Source organism: Phascolarctos cinereus, unplaced genomic scaffold (assembly GCF_003287225.1).
Source record: "Phascolarctos cinereus isolate Bilbo 61053 unplaced genomic scaffold, phaCin_HiC Scaffold_9;HRSCAF=440, whole genome shotgun sequence".
In the NCBI taxonomy this organism is placed as follows: Eukaryota; Metazoa; Chordata; class Mammalia; order Diprotodontia; family Phascolarctidae; genus Phascolarctos; species Phascolarctos cinereus.
Genome location: NW_027556402.1, coordinates 212,398,044 through 212,411,568, shown reverse-complemented (window position 1 = coordinate 212,411,568; position 13,525 = coordinate 212,398,044). Strand labels below are relative to the sequence as shown.

General features: G+C 44.9%; 1 protein-coding gene across 5 annotated transcripts in view; it reads left to right on the top strand.

Annotated features, from left to right (window-relative positions):
- The window catches only part of DENND2B (DENN domain containing 2B), a 207,670-nt gene that overhangs the window by 63,202 nt on the left and 130,943 nt on the right, over positions 1-13,525 (top strand). The window contains exon 1 of one of the 5 annotated variants that reach the window (XM_021002006.2): positions 4,635-4,725. The exons of the other annotated variants lie outside the window; for them this stretch is intronic. The gene's annotated coding sequence lies outside the window, so the exon portion shown is untranslated. Of the gene's footprint in view, positions 1-4,634; positions 4,726-13,525 lie in introns of those variants that run through there. 5 annotated transcript variants of the gene reach the window in all.

The window sequence follows — 13,525 nt, the reverse complement described above, 5'->3', positions numbered from 1 at the left end:
AGAGCCTCTTGATTGGCTCAGAGTATGCCTGCCAATGTAAGCCAGTGACCATGCTGTGGATTTCTGTTCATTCCTCTGTAATTCTTGAATCTGTGTTTATGTGGTGGGCATTTGTGTTTGTGAGTTGGGCTCCATGGATGGACTCCTAGAACCTAGGCCCTAGACTATCAGAAGGTCACTTCTACAATTATTCCTTCATTCAGGGCATTGTCAGGGATCCCACCCCTCCTTTGCTTTAAATGTAACTTTTACTTTCTGCAGGAGTGAGTGTGGAGTTGGTCAAGAAGAGACGTGGTAGAAGGGGAAAGAATATAGCATGGGGAAGAAGCCTCTTGGAATTTATGGAGGAGCTCATTTCTCCCTCTCTTTTAGGGAAGTGTGATCTCCTCTAATCATGTGTTTGGGAGAGAATGGTTCACTTGAATCTGTCAGCTCTGTTTGTGAAAAAAGCTATAGAAGGGGTCATTGTGTGACTAATGCCAGCTGACTTCACCTTTCCATGCCAGTTTCCCCATCTTTAAAATTGGTGCCATAAACTTCACCCTTCCCCTCTTTCCCTCTTGTGAACATATAATTGGGTCTGTAATTTAATTGATGTGACTAATCCCTCCATTGGTACAAATTGCAGCCCTTCCATGCCTTCTCATTTCCCTTGCCCACATTATCCCATAGGTTCTCCACAGGATTACTCTCCTATGCTGGAGGTGTTTGTCCACGGCTTTTACATCTGCAGGGTACCAGCGCCACACCTAGGAGAGCCATCTCTTATAAAGATAACGAATACATGTGAAGATGATGTGAGATGTATGGAGAGCTGTTAAGCTGCGGCTTCTGCTCCTTGGGTTAGGTGTAACCAATAGAAATGAAATTGTAGCATCATGGAATTTCATTTGGAAGGGGCCTAGATATTATTGAATCCAACCCCTAACTAAAGCATGAATCCTTTTTACCACCATCCCCAAGTAGTCATTCAGCCTGCAATGAAAGACATCCAGCTGTGCTGGGCTCACTACCCCCAGAGGCCACCTGTTCTAATTTTGAGTAGCTCTTGTTAGGACGTTGTCATATGGAAGAGAGGATCTCAGAGAGGGCATTTGACTTCTCCAAGGTGACATAGTACCAGCCAGCAGCAGCCTAGTCTGTGCTGGTGAGGAAGCTAGTGGCTAGAAGGGAGAAGAGTCGCTGGTTTGCTATCCTGGTTCTTTGGGATGTAGTTACGATTACTTAGACTTCTGGGTGTTGCTGAGCGGCCTGCTCGAGGTGGGTGAGCCTGCAGTGGGGTTGAGGCTCTGGCTCTGTGGTTGTTCCCCTTCTGGGGAAAGGGTTTTTTGGGTTCTTAACTTGAGAGAGAGAGAGAGAGAGAGACAGACAGACAGAGAGACAGAGATGGAGACAGAGAATGAATCAAAAAAGTAGAACATGTTAAAACAGAGATCTTTTGGATATGCCATTTGGCTGTGAGGCCAAAGGACATCAGAATCGGCCAGGGAGAGGAATCACCCTGTGGGTGGAACAGTAAAGGGGATTATAAGTTTTTCTTCCACCCTGTTAGCCCCTTTTTTTGTGGGCCAGGAGAATAACCAGTCAACTTTGCCCTGAGGTGGTGTCTGGGAAGCTCAGTCCCTGAGCTGTGGGGTTCCTGGTACTGTGCCAGTCCTTCCTTCCATGAATCACACTCCATCAGTCTCAGGAAGGTCTATTTACTCCCAGCTTGATTTGGAGTTATAGCCATTCTCCTCTGTGCTGGTAGCTTCAGAAGTATGGTAGAGTAGAAAGAACATACTGTCAGAGGCCTTGGTTCAAATGCTGCCTCTGATACTTAATTACCTGTTTGACCCTGAGCGAGTTACTGAACCCCTTTGGGTAGGGCTCGGTATCTTTATCTGCAAGATGAGGGGTTTGGATTAGAAGGCCCCTTCCAGTACAGATTTATGATCCAATGACCATCTCTGTTCCCCCAGAGGTGAGTCACAATTTGGATGCCTCTGAGTTCCTTAGTAGGCTAACAAAGTAACATTCTGGTTTCTTCTTTGCAACTTTTTAAAATGGTCATTCCTGAAATATAGTCTTTGGATGGGATCCCTGTGGAGGGGGTCCCCAACATCCTTTCAGGGGTCAAAATTATTTTCATAATAATTCTAACACATTTATGTTCTAATATGGTACATATTGATAGATATAACCCACATTAAACAAAAATTCTTTGGTGGGGGGACAGGGTCCTCAGTTTTTAAGAGTATAAAGGGATCCAGAGACCAAAAAGTTTGAGAAAAGCTGCTGTGAGGCTGTAAGTTGCCAAGAAGGTGCTGACTTTTATCGGTAGAAAAAACTTTCCATCTAGGAGTTCCTTAGGCCTATGAAATCCTAGCCCCAGCCCCTGTCCTTTTCCCTGTCCTGCAAGTGGTGACTGAAGGAATCACCCTGGGATTGCCTTCTGCTTGGGATGGTTTTATGGCCAAGCTAAGCATTTCTGCAATGCCTGGCACATAGTAGGCAATTAATAAATGATTATTGATTGATTGTTGTTAGAATCATGAAACTGCTGAATATTAGAGCAAGAAGGTTTCTTAAAGGATAACTAGACCAACTTCCTTATTTTACAGATGAGGAGACTGAGGCTGAATAAGATAAAATAGCTTATTCAAGGTCATAGGGGTAGTTAGTGGCAACCTATACCCTGTAGAGAGATTATCCTAGGTGTGAAGAGGCACCTGAAATTGACTCAGGAGAGTACCAGTCGACTGGCCACCCCCATTGGGGTGGGGGGCTGGGGGGTCAGGGGAGAGTCTGGAATAATGGTCAGGCCTCACATACACTCCTCCCACCCTCACAGGGACCTATAGCCCTTTTGGTGTTTCTCATCTGGTCTCTGAATTTAAGGGATTCCAAGTGATCCCAAGGAACTTTTTGTGCAGCTGGGTGAGGGGTGAGGGTGTCTGGCAGCTGATTTTTCAGGGCCTGGGGGTTCTGGTCACCTGGGATTGCTCAGAAGAGTCCCAGCTCTGAAGAGGCAGTGCTAGCCGCGCTGAGCAGGCCGCCTCATTCAGAGGCCGCGTAGGACTCACCCTGGCATTGGCTGTTTTCCTGGTGCGTTGTGGTGCCTTGCTTGTCCTTCAGAATTAACTCTGGCTTCTGTGGTTTTGTTGTCTAGATGAGACGGTCTCATTGGTCCCGACCTACCCTTTCCTAGGCTGGCACCTTTGCTAATGGTTCCTGCCTGGTCTCAGCCAAAAGCTCCCCAGTTCCTCCTTCTCTCGGATATCCAGTGTGACTGTAGAAGCCAGATCCAGCCTGGATTGAGCTAGTCTGGATGCCCCCTATAAGCTGTGGGTGACTGTCTGCCTCAGTGGTCCCAGCAATAACCCATGCCTGAGGTGGAGGGAAAATGAGGCTGTGATCCATGGGTTTGAGCTTGACCAATCCTCTGTTCTTCTTGGTTGCTTTTTTTTTTTTAATCTCTGTGTGTGTGTGTGTGTGTGTGTGTGTGTGTGTGTGTGTGTGTGTGTGTGTGTGTGCCAGTGTAAGACTTGGCTATTGGCTACAGGATAATAATTGGGTTCTTTGAGTTCAGGGACCATGGGAAGAAGAGGGGGAGGGGCATTGGGAAATGCATTGGGGGTGGGGGTAGTGGGAACTGATGAGAAAAATGACCCGTCTGGCAAAATTTGAAAGAATTGTTGTTGGCTTTTTTTTTTTTAGCCTGTGGGCAAGTTTGCATTATTGTGTGTGCTTTGTGGTGTGGAGCTGGGGAGCGTTTCACGGATTTGTCTCAGTTGGTATGCTCTGAATGTTACTCACAGTGGGAAGTGGGAGCATCTGCACTTACCTTAAACTTAACTTCTCATATATATTATGTGTTTGGGGGGAATCGGAGGGTGTTAAGAGAAGCCAGCACAAAGCATTTCTCTTCCTCCGTTCCCTCCCTCTCTCTCGCCCCCTGCCCTGTGTTTTCCTTGACTCTGCTACCCAATATCCCTGGAAAGTACACTGCACGAGTACAAGCAGAACGTACATCTGTACATACACTGTCTTACTCACCAGAATGGATTTATATCCTAAAGCCTTCAAAAAAAGTGCCTCAGATCCTTCAACCCAAGGCACTGGACCAGAAACCACTGGACTCGTTGATTTCTTGACTCCCCAGCCCTTCGTCTCTCCCACTCCCCCATGACAACCAGGCCTGCCCCACCCTCTGTGTATAACTTTGTCCATGCCCACACGTGATAGGCAGGAGATTGACAGAAAGCAAAATTTTAAAAAAGAAACTTGGTGTTGGAGGTGGTGGGAAGGTAAGAATTAAATGAGGCATTATCAGCAGAAGCAAGGCAATTTTTTTGTCTTTCTCTTCTCCAGCAGATTGTTCCTTCGCCCACTGCTTTAATCTTCTGTCTCTCTTCATCTACTGGTTCCTTCCCTGCTGCCTACAAACATGCCCAAGTCTCCTCCAACCTTAAAACCCCCCCACCATCCCCACTAATTAGCGTCTCTCTTCTTTTTTTCAGCCAAACTCATTGACTCCCCGTCCTCTCTCCACTCTCTTCTAAACCTCTGCAATCTGGCTTCTGACCTCATCACTCCAGTGAATCTGCTCTCTTCAAAGTTACCAGTGACCCTTTTTTTTAAGTGTTCTTTTTTTTATGAACTTTAACAAGCATCATCAAATGTGAACATTCCAAGATAAAAAGAGCAAAAACGAGGGTTGTATATGAAATTGTGAACTTTTAGGTAGGTATGGGGTTTTTTAGGTGCATGTTAAATTGAGCACAGTAATAATCAAATTGCCTTGTTTGAGTCCCTTTCTCAACTTCCTTCTGCTCATTTCTGTGTATTTTTTAATGTTTGACATTTTTTCTTTCTTTTCTTTTCATCTCTATCCTACCCAGCTGCCCTCGCCCAAAGAAACCCTCCTTTGTAACTAATAAGTATCATTGAGCCAAACAAATCAATGCATTGACTGTGTCTGAAAACATCATCTCTTTCCCATCAGCCTTCTCAAATCATGATTGGTCACCTTGTGGATCAGATGTCCTATGTTTTCAAAGCTCTTTTCCTTCATTGGGTCAATCATGTAAATTATTCCTCTGATTTTTCTTACTTTATCTGAATGAATTTATAGAAGTTTTCTCAGGTTTCCTGGAAAGCATCATTTTGGTGGTCATTTGTTAAAGCGCAATGGTATTCCATCATCTTCGTATATACTGTGATTCATTCAGCTAGTCTCTCCCTGACTGGTACTTTGTCTGCAGTTCTTTGTGACGACAAAAAAGTGCTCCCATAAATATTTCTGTACAATATGGGTCTGCTCTCTTTGAACGACTCTGACCTTTCTTTCTTTAAGGCAGGGCTCAGGCATCACTTATGTAGGAAGCCTTTCCGGAGCCTCACCCAACTGCTGGTTTCTGCCTTCCTGGATTGGTTATTTTAACTACCTTGGATGTGTTCTTTTTATATTTGTGCTGTATAGAATTCTCTCTCTCTCTTACACACACACACACACACACACACACACACACACACACACACACACACACACACTTCTTGTAGCCCCTCTTAGAATGTAAATTCCCTGAGATTAGGGATTATTCTCATTTGTTGTGTTTGTATGTACAGCATTTAACACTGTTCCTGGCACGTAGTAGATGCTTAATAAATACTGGTTGATAACAAATAATTGGTTGATTAAAAGTAGGTGCTGAAGGCAGCTAAGTGGTACAGTGGATAGAGCACTAGCCCTGAAGTCAGAAGGATGTGAGTTCAAATGTGGCCTCAGATACTTGAACTTACTAGCTGTGTGACCCTGGGCAAGTCACTTAACCCCATTGCCTACTTAAAAAAAAAGAAAAAGAAAAGAAAAAATACAAGTTTAGTGATTAATTGATTGATAAGGACTAGAGAGAAAAGATAGCTATTCAGATGGTCAAGGAGTTTCCCAAAATGCATTTTCAAACTGTGTCTGGAGAGCCAACCAGGAATGATACAGTGGGAGGGATGCTGGATTTGAAGCCAGAAGGTTTGGGTTCAAATCCCAGCAGTGCTACATGTTACCTGGAGGAGGTCAGGAAGGTTACTTCACCTTTTTGGGTCTCAGTTTCCCCATGTGTAAAATGAGAGGAGTTGGTGTAGAGGCTTCTGAGGTCCCTTCAAACTCTTTATTCTATAATCTTATTACCTTACTTCCTCAGTGTCCAGGAGAAGCTGAAGGGATAGGGCTGGAAGTGAAAAGTTGACACCAGAAAGAAAGCCAGACTTACTGGGTGGCCTTGAACAATAGAGACATGGGGGCTGAGAATAGGACTAGATTCTGTCTCATCTGTAATTAGTTCAGCTAGCACCGGAACTAGAGTCAGGGAGACCCTGAATTCACATCTGGCCTCAGATACCTACTAGCTGTGTGACCCTGGGCAAGTCATTTAACCTTTGTCTCAGTTTCCTCATCTGTAAAATGGACTGGAGAAGGAAAAGGCCCAAATTGAGTCACAGAGTCAGACATGACTGAAAAATAACTGGACAGTAACAACATAGGGTAGCTTATACAGGGAGCTTTCTGACGCTTTTCTAGTTACTCTTTTTTTTCCTTTCTTTTTCTTTCTTTCTTTCTTTTTTTTAGGCAATAGGGGTTAAGTGACTTGCCCAGGGTCACACAGCTAGTAAGTGTCAAGTGTTTGGTCTGAGGCCAGATTTGAACTGAGGCCCTCCTGACTTCAGGGCCGGTGCTCTATCCACTGTGCCACCTAGCTGCCCCCTAGTTACTCTTCATGTCACACTTACATCAGCATCCAGTTTTCAGATTTTGTCACTTCTTTCTCTATAACATCTCAGTCTCTTGTCCTCACTTACACAGCCCCTCACTCTGATTCAAGCCATGGACACTTCTGGGGCTAATGGAACAGTATCCTCCTAATTATCTCCCTGCCTCACGTTTCTCCCCATTCCAATCCATCCTCTACTGTGCTGCCAAAATGAATACCTTCCCTTCTCTATCAGCTGCAGAGGCTTCCTATTCAGTACCTCCAAGATCCAGCACAGAGCGTGACCCTGAATGCTCTGCACAGCCCGGTCCCTTCCTAGTTCTCCAGGCTTCTTACGCTCCTCATACTCGGCTCCCCAGCACACACTTCACGATCCAGCCGCACCTGGGATTCCTCTCCCTTTGTACTGGCTGTCCCCCAACCTTGCAGTGTTCTCCTTCACCTCTGCCTCTTAGATTCCCTGACCCCCTTCAGGACCCGGTAAATCTTGCCTTCTGAAGGAGGTCTTGCCCAGCCCCAGCTGCTAATGCCCTCTGCTCTCATTCCCCATTAGAATTAGAATGTAACTCCCATCCATCCTGTACATCTGTACATATGTAGCATGAACTTGGCTATTTAGGTTTTTGTCTCCTCAATAGAATGGCAGCTCCTTGAGGGCAGGACACTTTGTGTCTTTCTTTGTATTCTTGGCACTTAGTATAATTTCTTTTTTTTTTTTTGGTGAGGCATTTGGTGTTAAGTGACTTGCCCAGGGTCACACAGCTAGTAAGTATTATGTGTCTGAGGCCAGATTTGAACTCAGGTCCTCCTGACTCCAGGGCCAGCGCTCTATCCACTGCGCCACCTGGCTGCCCCCGTATAATTTCTGGAACATTTGTTGCTGTTTAGTCTTTTCAGTCATCTCTGACTCTTTGTGACCCCATTTGGGTTTTCTTGGCAGAGATGCTGGACTGGTTTGCCATTTCCTTCTCGAGCTCATTTTATAGATGAGGGAAGTGAGGCAAACAGCATTAAGTGACTTGTCCAGGGTCGCTCAGCTAGTAGATATTTGAGGTTGGATTTGAATTCAGGTCTTCCTGACTCTATAACCTGTGCTCTATCCACCTAGCTGCCTTCCTGGAACATAGTAAGCACTTAAGAAATGCTTGTTGACTGACGAATAGACTCACTTTACTAGGAAGGGAAATGGAAAACAGTCAAGTATGAGGATTTTGGTCCATGACTGGAACCCAAGTAAGAGATACATATCCTTATCCCCCTTAAGTCATAGAAAGGACAGTGAAAATAGCCCCAGTAGAAAATTCAGGCAGTCTTCTGTGTGGGTACTGGTGACATTTTTTAAGTCTTCCAGGAATACCCTGGGCCTGAGTAGTCCTTGTATAAATTTGTTTTCTGGGAAATATTAATAGGTAATATTTACAGAGTGCTTACCATGTGCCAAGCATTTTGCTAAGTGCCTTACAGATATTATCTCATTTGACCCTCATAATAACTCTGGGAGGTAGGTACTATTTTTTACCCCCATTTTTACAGATGAGGAAACTGAGGCAGACAGAGGTTAAGTGACTTGTCCAGGGTCACCCATCTAGTAAGTGTCTGAAGTTGCATTTGAATTCAAGTCTTCCCAACTTCAAAGCCTAGCGTTCTCTCTTCTGTGCCACCTAGCTGTCTCTATCTAATCTCTTTGAGGCCCGGAAATTATCTCATCACTTCTCTCCTTTAAGAGCTTCACATAAAGCCTCCAAAGGGTAGGTGTTGTTATATATTTGATGAATGAATGGGCAGCGAGGTGGGGCAGTGGGTAGAGCACCAGCCCTCGAGTCAGCAGGACCTGAGTTCAAATCCAGCCTCAGATACTTACTAGCTAGGTGATCTTACTAGGCAAGCCACTTAACCCAATTACCTCCTCCCCAAAAACAAAACAAATAAATGAATGAACAAAGTCCTTTGGGGCCTGAACTCTTTTCTTTCCACCTAGAACAGGACACTCCTAATGAGTCTTCCAGGTGTAAGACCATGGAAACATAGGTACTCAAGTTCACCTCTTGGGAGGATCCAGAAGGGCTGGTAATTCCAGGGAATCCCAGGGGCTGGGCTGGGCTGGGCTGGGCTGGCCCTCTGCAAAATTGTCCAGCTCTTCTTCTTCCTCTCCCTTGCTGGTGTCCTTGCCATGACTACTTACCCCTTGTTCCTTTGCACCCATGCCCTGTTTTTGTTTTTCCAGTGATTTGCTACCTTTCTAAAGTTAACCTGCAGCAAGGCGTTGTGGTTAGTTAAGAATGGTTTTGGGGGAGATGTGCCATTTTAGAGGGGACTTCTAGAAAACAAAAACTTCCAAGAGCCAAAGACAGAACCATCCAAGGTAGAATTTCAGGCGTTGTGATAAGCAGCAAGGAAGAGGTTTTTGGTTGGAGTGGCTTTTCTGGGGTCATGTAGTTCTCTTAAACGGGCAGCCCCTCTGCCTACTCTTAAAGCTGGCTTTAGACCGCAGTTCCAAGTTTCCTCCCAAACAAAACTGCCGTTGACTTAGGTGGGAAGGAGTGCTGATTCTCATCTATCTACTATCTACCTAGATAGAAATATAGATATATATGCATGTATATGTGTGTATATATATATATATATATATATATATATACACATACACATATGTTTGTGTGTATGTATATGCTTATGTATGTATATATGTATATGTGTGTGTGTCTCTGTGTGTGTGTGTGTCTCTGTGTGTGTGTGTTTGTCTGTGTCTGTCTATCTGTACGGTTCATGACGTCCTCAGTCTGTTTCTGGCCAGTGTCAGGTCGATTGCCCTGAGGGTGGGTTGTGGCTCTTACGTGTGAGGGCTCCAGGGACATTTATTAAGCACCTACTGTGTGCCCAGTGCCATGCTGAGTATTGGGGATACGAAAGCAAAAAATCCCTGCTTTTGAAGAGCTCACAGTTTAATGGGCTAAATGGAAAACTGTGGTTAGGACTTAGGGTCACAAGCCTTGGAGCTAGAAAGAAGGCATGAGATGGTCTAAGACCCTCATTTTAGAGATGCTTGGGCCTGCCAAGGTGAAGTGTCTTCCCTGAGGTCACACAGGTAGTTGGGAGCAGAGCTCAGGGTCGAATGCAGGTCTTGTACTATATTGAAGCAAAGCAAAATTACCTGGTGACTAGCTGGGAGAGTTGAGGTTGGCACTGGGAGATAGAGGAAGACGTGGATATGCTAGTATTTGTATAGGAGGAAATGGTAAGGCATGGATTCCCCTTGTCATTTATACCTGGTAAATCAGTTCATCTATTCTGGGGAGCGTTTCTAAAGAATTCAGATTCATGGTGACAAGTGAGAACTTTTTCTTCATTCAAGTGTGTGATAAACATTCATTTGTCGTTCAGTCACGTCCAACTCTTTGTTACCCCATTTGGGGTTTTCTTGGCAAAGACATTGGAGTGGTTTGCCATTTCCTTTCCTAGCTCATTTTACAGACGACAAACTGAGGCAAACAGGGTTAAGTGACTTGCCTGTGCTCACACAGTCAGTAAGTGTCTGAGGCCAGATTTGAACTCAGGAATAGATTCTAGGCCAGGTACTATATCCACTGTGCTATCTAGCTTCCTGATAAACATTCCTACCTGTGTTTAACTCTGTTTCATCCATCTTTCTTCCTGCATGCTCTATAAACCACAAACTTTCATGCTAGCTCAATGATTATTGCATACAGGCCCCATTTTTAGGATTATAAATTTAGAGCTAAATGAGACCTCAGAGGCAAATAAGCTTATTTTTTAGCTGAGGAAACTGAGGTACTGAGGAATCACGTTGTGGTGGTCTAGGGGTGCTGGGAACCCTGAAATACAAGGGTACAGAAAAGAATTCAACCACTCAAGCCTTCAGTCAGTCCAAGTAGCGAGTTTTATTATGACACTGGTTGGGATGGGCGAGATTCCTAGTGAGTCTTTGAAATTTAATGAGGGCAAGATCGACATTTTTTTTTTTTATATATAGAAAGACTGTGGGAAGATCTGGGTATGGTCTACTTGTGGCAAGTAGCCTGGGGTAGTCCCGAGGTAAGGGAGAAAGGGGCCTGGATGGGATTAAGGAGTGTCAAGTAAACTAATTAAGTAATCAAGGGCTGGGGTGGGCCAGGTGCCCCAGGTGAAAGCCCGGGACTGGGTTCCCGAAATTTGTGAGAAAGTTCAAGGGCCTTTCCTTTTACGGGTCCAGGTCACACAGGGAGCAGGTGGCAGGGCTAGCATTTGAACTGGGGCTGGGTTTTGACCCAAGATTCTCAGACTCCATCCCAATCCAGATCTTTCCATTTCTTCAATTTGCCTCAAAATGAGAAGAGGTTTCTTTGGAACCTTAAAGATCCCTGACTTTGAGGTCTTCTGTTTGTAGCTCCAGAATTTGGCCTGGGCCATGCTTTTGGTCCTAAAGGACCAAGTCAAATCAAATAAGATAAGATGGCTAAAGCACGTGGGAAATCTTATAGCGCTATATAAATGTTAGCTATTGTTGTTAGCAAGGGCAGCTGGGTGGTGCAGTGGATAGAGTGCTTTGGGCCTGGAGTCAGGAAGATCTAAATTCAAATCCAGCCTCGGACACTTACTAGCTGGGTGACCCTGGGCAAGTCTCTTAACCCTGTTTGCCTCAGTTAACTCATCTGTTAAATAGGCTGGAGAAGGAAATGGCAAATGACTATCTTTGCCAAGAAAACCTTAAATGGGGTCACCTAGAGTTGGACGTGACTGAAACAAAGGAACAAATTGTCATTAGCAAAGCTGTGCTGTCTTTGAGGGGAGAAGTTTGCATTCATTGTCCTCAGGGGAGGAATGAGGCTGGGACTGCCCTGCTTTAGTATTCTAAAAAGGCCCCGTAGGCATTTCTGGGTCCTTTTGATAATTCAAAGACAAAAAGAGGCCAAAAGACCATTTGCATAAAGGGAAGAGGAGAAAGAGCTCCAAACCACTTGTGGTCTCTTCAGTAGTTTCCAGGCTTTCATCATCAGCCCATTATATTGGGGAATGAGAACAGGTAGAGCAAGGCCAGTGGGAAGTGACTTGGTGGTGGTGCCACGTCAGACCATAGCCACGTTGGCCTGTTGGCTCATGTTGGGGGTAGCCTTGCTGAAAGTCCATGACTTGGGAAATTCTGACATTCTGACAAGTTGGTGTAGGGCCATTGTTTAACAAAAATTTGAGCCCTACCCTGACCCATTTCTTGGAATTATAATCTTTCAGAGATCTGTAACCACTTTGGTGTGGGTAGTCTCTTCGGTCATGGGAAGGCAGTATGGTACAGTGGAAAAGCAAGCTAGGTTTGGAGTCAAATTCTGCCTCTGAAAATCAATCCACAAACATTTATTAAGCACCTACTATATACTAAGCAAAGAAAGGCAAAAGCTACAGAAACAATCCCTATTCTCTAGGACAGGGGTGGGGAACCTGTGGCCTTGAGGCCACCTGTGGCCCCCAGGTCTTCAAGTACGGCCCTTTGAATCCAAACTTCACAGAACAAAGCCCCTTAATGCAAGGATTTGTTCTGTAAGACTTGGACTCAGTCAAAAGGCCGAACCCAAGGACCTGAAAGGCTACCTGTGGCCTTGAGGCTGCAGATCCCCCACCCCTTCTCTAGGAGCTCACAGTCTAAGGGGTAGGGGGGGAAGAGAACAAGCAAACAACTAGAAGAATTTACCTGTACGACAAGGGTGAGTCACTTAAACCTCTATGGGCTTGTGTTGCCTCCTGTTTAAAAATGGCAGTGGGTGAGGGAGAGATTCTACTGGATGACCTCTAAAGTTAGAGATTTCGAACCATGCTCCTTGTATACAGACAGTTTGCATTTTTCACTTCTTTCATTCCTGGCAAGGACCAGGCCAGCTGCTCTGGAGGGGCCATTCCCACCTGAGCTCCTAGAACCCAGCTTCCTTCTCAGCGATCTTTAAAGGGGAAGGGAATCCTAGACCACTGGGTAGGATTATCTGCTGTGACTGCTTGTCTTGCCTTTCAAGCCTTTAGCGATCATCGGCCCAATCCCCCAATACTCACCTTTTTAACACGTCCCTCATTCTCCCTTGCTCGAGAGTAAAACATGGGTGATCTCTCTCCTTGCATCCCCAGCACTGACTGCAGTACTTTGCACCTAGTATTTGACTAATAAATATTTGATGAATTTTGTTGACTTGAATTCCTCCCCTGCACAAACCCATCATTCCAGTCGCCCTTCTCATTGACCTTCAAACAGGTGTTTTGTATTCTCGCTGCTTCCTTCTCTTTTGTACCTTTTTTCTTCATGGAATGTTCAGCCTCCACTTTGCCTAGATCTTGCTCATCCTTCAAGATCCATCTAAAAATCACACCTCATTTCTGAAGATTGCCTCCCCCCAAGCCCCAGGCTTTCTCCCATATCTCAATTCGGGACATACTTCTCTGTCCCACTCATTTAACAATAGCTAGGACACATCATCTGATGTTCTCTTTAATGTGACATGTCTTATTTTCCCAACAAAGTTATAAGGTCCTGAGGGCAGAGAACACGTTATATCTTAAATCTACTGTAGTGCCTGGCACAATGTTTTGCATGTTGTAGTCATTCAAATATTTGTTAATGACCTAATCTTATTTTGGCTTTAGGAAACATCTGGATTTATTTCTCATAGCCACAGGGCCTGTTGGCTTGCAAAGAGCCGCTGGCCTACAGAGAGAAAGGGCATCTGTCCGAAAGAGTCTTGTCAATCCGAGAGCATGCAAGTTGGCCAGTTACTGTTAAGACCACTTAATTTCCCTTTTAT